Genomic DNA, 5840 nt, shown 5'->3' on the forward strand with positions numbered 1-5840 from the left:
AAGACTGCGATTGTGTGCGCAGCTTGCCAACTGAGAGAAAACAGTACCTGACCACTCTCCTGCCTTTTCTATTCACATGAACATTCGATTGCAAGCTGTTTTGGACAACTTTCTTTCTCTTCTTGCAAAACACTCGGCAGACCTCCGTGCAGCCTCTAGAACACGATGGGAGATGTTTTCTGTGCTGGCACAGTTTCTCCTTGCCAGACAGAGTGGAAAAGCTTTTTGCTAAGATGTAGACGAGAAGAGAGGCTAAAGACGAAGGTAAGGTGCTCTGCAGAGCTATGCACCGCTCCCTGGTGTCTTTCGGCAGAAGAAACACAGTGCAGAGCACTATGAGCGGCAGAATCGTCTTTGCGCGAAGAAGCCGCTTCTTCGTCTCCGGGAGCCGGAGAGAGCGGCAACTTCGCAAAGGTGATGAAACTAGCTGTACAACACTGCGATTGTGTGCGCAGCTTGCCAACTGAGAGAAAACAGTACCTGACCACTCTCCTGCCTTTTCTATTCACATGAACATTTGATTGCAACCAGTTTTGGACAACTTTCTTTCTCTTCTTGCAAAACACTCGGCAGACCTCCGTGCAGCCTCTAGAACACGATGGGAGATGTTTTCTGTGCTGGCACAGTTTCTCCTTGCCAGACAGAGTGGAAAAGCTTTTTGCAAAGATGTAGACGAGAAGAGAGGCTAAAGACGAAGGTACGGTGCTCTGCAGAGCTAAGCACCGCTCCCTGGGCTCTATCGGCAGAAGGCGCACACCGCAGAGCACAGTGAGCGGCAGAATCGTCTTTGCGCGAAGAAGCAGCTTCTTCGTCTCCGGGAGCCGGAGAGAGCGGCAACTTCGCAAAGGTGATGAAACAAGCTGTACAACACTGCGATTGTGTGCGCAGCTTGCCAACTGAGAGAAAACAGTACCTGACCACTCTCCTGCCTTTTCTAATCACATGAACATTCGATTGCATGCTGTTTTGGACAACTTTCTTTCTCTTCTTGCAAAACACTCGGCAGACCTCCGTGCAGCCTCTAGAACACGATGGGAGATGTTTTCTGTGCTGGAACAGTTTCTCCTTGCCAGACAGAGTGGAAAAGCTTTTTGCTAAGATGTAGACGAGAAGAGAGGCTAAAGACGAAGGTACGGTGCTCTGCAGAGCTAAGCACCGCTCCCTGGTCTCTTTCGGCAGAAGACGCACACCGCAGAGCACTGTGAGCGGCAGAATCGTCTTTGCGCGAAGAAGCAGCTTCTTCGTCTCCGGGAGCCGGAGAGAGCGGCAGCTTCGCAAAGGTGATGAAACAAGCTGTACAAGACTGCGATTGTGTGCGCAGCTTGCCAACTGAGAGAAAACAGTACCTGACCACTCTCCTGCCTTTTCTATTCACATGAACATTCGATTGCAAGCTGTTTTGGACAACTTTCTTTCTCTTCTTGCAAAACACTCGGCAGACCTCCGTGCAGCCTCTAGAACACGATGGGAGATGTCTTCTGTGCTGGCACAGTTTCTCCTTGCCAGACAGAGTGGAAAAGGTTTTTGCTAAGATGTAGACGAGAAGAGAGGCTAAAGACGAAGGTACGGTGCTCTGCAGAGCTAAGCACCGCTCACGGACCTCTTTCGGCAGAAGGCGCACACCGCAGAGCACTGTGAGCGGCAGAATCGTCTTTGCGCGAAGAAGCAGCTTCTTCGTCTCCAGGAGCCGGAGAGAGCGGCAACTTGGCAAAGGTGATGAAACAAGCTGTACAACCCTGCGATTGTGTGCGCAGCTTGCCAACTGAGAGAAAACAGAACCTGACCACTCTCCTGCCTTTTCTATTCACATGAACATTCGATTGCAAGCTGTTTTGGACAACTTTCTTTCTCTTCTTGCAAAACACTCGGCAGACCTCCGTGCAGCCTCTAGAACACGATGGGAGATGTTTTCTGTGCTGGAACAGTTTCTCCTTGCCAGACAGAGTGGAAAAGCTTTTTGCTAAGATGTAGACGAGAAGAGAGGCTAAAGACAAAGGTACGGTGCTCTGCAGAGCTAAGCACCGCTCCCGGACCTCTTTCGGCAGAAGACGCACACCGCAGAGAACTGTGAGCGGCAGAATCGTCTTTGCGCGAAGAAGCAGCTTCTTCGTCTCCGGGAGCCGGAGAGAGCGGCAACTTGGGAAAGGTGATGAAACAAGCTGTACAAGACTGCGATTGTGTGCGCAGCTTGCCAACTGAGAGAAAACAGTACCTGACCACTCTCCTGCCTTTTCTATTCACATGAACATTCGATTGCAAGCTGTTTTGGACAACTTTCTTTCTCTTCTTGCAAAACACTCGGCAGACCTCCGTGCAGCCTCTAGAACACGATGGGAGATGTTTTCTGTGCTGGCACAGTTTCTCCTTGCCAGACAGAGTGGAAAAGCTTTTTGCTAAGATGTAGACGAGAAGAGAGGCTAAAGACGAAGGTAAGGTGCTCTGCAGAGCTATGCACCGCTCCCTGGTGTCTTTCGGCAGAAGACACACAGTGCAGAGCACTATGAGCGGCAGAATCGTCTTTGCGCGAAGAAGCCGCTTCTTCGTCTCCGGGAGCCGGAGAGAGCGGCAACTTTGCAAAGGTGATGAAACTAGCTGTACAACACTGCGATTGTGTGCGCAGCTTGCCAACTGAGAGAAAACAGTACCTGACCACTCTCCTTCCTTTTCTATTCACATGAACATTTGATTGCAACCTGTTTTGGACAACTTTCTTTCTCTTCTTGCAAAACACTCGGCAGACCTCCGTGCAGCCTCTAGAACACGATGGGAGATGTTTTCTGTGCTGGCACAGTTTCTCCTTGCCAGACAGAGTGGAAAAGCTTTTTGCAAAGATGTAGACGAGAAGAGAGGCTAAAGACGAAGGTACGGTGCTCTGCAGAGCTAAGCACCGCTCCCTGGGCTCTATCAGCAGAAGGCGCACACCGCAGAGCACAGTGAGCGGCAGAATCGTCTTTGCGCGAAGAAGCAGCTTCTTCGTCTCCGGGAGCCGGAGAGAGCGGCAACTTCGCAAAGGTGATGAAACAAGCTGTACAACACTGCGATTGTGTGCGCAGCTTGCCAACTGAGAGAAAACAGTACCTGACCACTCTCCTGCCTTTTCTAATCACATGAACATTCGATTGCAAGCTGTTTTGGACAACTTTCTTTCTCTTCTTGCAAAACACTCGGCAGACCTCCGTGCAGCCTCTAGAACACGATGGGAGATGTTTTCTGTGCTGGAACAGTTTCTCCTTGCCAGACAGAGTGGAAAAGCTTTTTGCTAAGATGTAGACGAGAAGAGAGGCTAAAGACGAAGGTACGGTGCTCTGCAGAGCTAAGCACCGCTCCCTGGTCTCTTTCGGCAGAAGACGCACACCGCAGAGCACTGTGAGCGGCAGAATCGTCTTTGCGCGAAGAAGCAGCTTCTTCGTCTCCGGGAGCCGGAGAGAGCGGCAGCTTCGCAAAGGTGATGAAACAAGCTGTACAAGACTGCGATTGTGTGCGCAGCTTGCCAACTGAGAGAAAACAGTACCTGACCACTCTCCTGCCTTTTCTATTCACATGAACATTCGATTGGAAGCTGTTTTGGACAACTTTCTTTCTCTTCTTGCAAAACACTCGGCAGACCTCCGTGCAGCCTCTAGAACAAGATGGGAGATGTCTTCTGTGCTGGCACAGTTTCTCCTTGCCAGACAGAGTGGAAAAGGTTTTTGCTAAGATGTAGACGAGAAGAGAGGCTAAAGACGAAGGTACGGTGCTCTGCAGAGCTAAGCACCGCTCACGGACCTCTTTCGGCAGAAGGCGCACACCGCAGAGCACTGTGAGCGGCAGAATCGTCTTTGCGCGAAGAAGCAGCTTCTTCGTCTCCAGGAGCCGGAGAGAGCGGCAACTTGGCAAAGGTGATGAAACAAGCTGTACAACACTGCGATTGTGTGCGCAGCTTGCCACCTGAGAGAAAACAGTACCTGACCACTCTCCTGCCTTTTCTATTCACATGAACATTCGATTGCAAGCTGTTTTGGACAACTTTCTTTCTCTTCTTGCAAAACAGTCGGCAGACCTCCGTGCAGCCTCTAGAACACGATGGGAGATGTTTTCTGTGCTGGCACAGTTTCTCCTTGCCAGACAGAGTGGAAAAGCGTTTTGGTAAGATGGAGACGAGAAGAGAGGCTAAAGACGAAGGTACGGTGCTCTGCAGAGCTAAGCACCGCTCCCGGACCTCTTTCGGCAGAAGACACACAGTGCAGAGCACTATGAGCGGCAGAATCGTCTTTGCGCGAAGAAGCAGCTTCTTCGTCTCCGGGAGCCGGAGAGAGCGGCAGCTTCGCAAAGGTGATGAAACAAGCTGTACAACACTGCGATTGTGTGCGCAGCTTGCCAACTGAGAGAAAACAGTACCTGACCACTCTCCTGCCTTTTCTATTCACATGAACATTCGATTGCAAGCTGTTTTGGACAACTTTCTTTCTCTTCTTGCAAAACACTCGGCAGACCTCCGTGCAGCCTCTAGAACACGATGGGAGATGTTTTCTGTGCTGGCACAGTTTCTCCTTGCCAGACAGAGTGGAAAAGCTTTTTGTTAAGATGTAGACGAGAAGAGAGGCTAAAGACGAAGGTACGGTTCTCTGCAGAGCTAAGCACCGCTCCCTGGCCTCTTTCGGCAGAAGGAGCACACCGCAGAGCACTGTGAGCGGCAGAATCGTCTTTGCGCGAAGAAGCAGCTTCTTCGTCTCCCGGAGCCGGAGAGAGCGGCAACTTCGCAAAGGTGATGAAACAAGCTGTACAACACTGCGATTGTGTGCGCAGCTTGCCAACTGAGAGAAAACAGAACCTGACCACTCTCCTGCCTTTTCTATTCACATGAACATTCGATTGCAAGCTGTTTTGGACAACTTTCTTTCTCTTCTTGCAAAACACTCGGCAGACCTCCGTGCAGCCTCTAGAACACGATGGAAGATGTTTTCTGTGCTGGCACAGTTTCTCCTTGCCAGACAGAGTGGAAAAGCTTTTTGCTAAGATGTAGACGAGAAGAGAGGCTAAAGACAAAGGTACGGAGCTCTGCAGAGCTAAGCACCGCTCCCGGACCTCTTTCGGCAGAAGACGCACACCGCAGAGCACTGTGAGCGGCAGAATCGTCTTTGCGCGAAGAAGCAGCTTCTTCATCTCCGGGAGCCGGAGAGAGCGGCAACTTCGCAAAGGTGATGAAACAAGCTGTACAACACTGCGATTGTGTGCGCAGCTTGCCAACTGAGAGAAAACAGTACCTGACCACTCTCCTGCCTTTTCTAATCACATGAACATTCGATTGCAAGCTGTTTTGGACAACTTTCTTTCTCTTCTTGCAAAACACTCGGCAGACCTCCGTGCAGCCTCTAGCACACGATGGGAGATGTTTTCTGTGCAGGCAAAGTTTTTCCTTTCCAGACAGAGTGGGAAAGCTTTTTGCTAAGATGTAGACGAGAAGAGAGGCTAAAGACGGAGGTACGGTGCTCGGCAGAGCTAAGCACCGCTCCCGTACCTCTTTCGGCAGAAGGCGCACACCGCAGAGCACTGTGAGCGGCAGAATCGTCTTTGCGCGAAGAAGCAGCTTCTTCGTCTCCGGGAGCCGGAGAGAGCGGCAACTTGGGAAAGGTGATGAAACAAGCTGTACAAGACTGCGATTGTGTGCGCAGCTTGCCAACTGAGAGAAAACAGTACCTGACCACTCTCCTGCCTTTTCTAATCACATGAACATTCGATTGCAAGCTGTTTTGGACAACTTTCTTTCTCTTCTTGCAAAACACTCGGCAGACCTCCGTGCAGCCTCTAGAACACGATGGGAGATGTTTTCTGTGCTGGAACAGTTTCTCCTTGCCAGACAG

Source organism: Melozone crissalis, unplaced genomic scaffold (assembly GCF_028551555.1).
Source record: "Melozone crissalis strain CALT ecotype California unplaced genomic scaffold, PUWL_Pcris_2 ptg000120l_1, whole genome shotgun sequence".
NCBI classification, from domain to species: domain Eukaryota; kingdom Metazoa; phylum Chordata; class Aves; order Passeriformes; family Passerellidae; genus Melozone; species Melozone crissalis.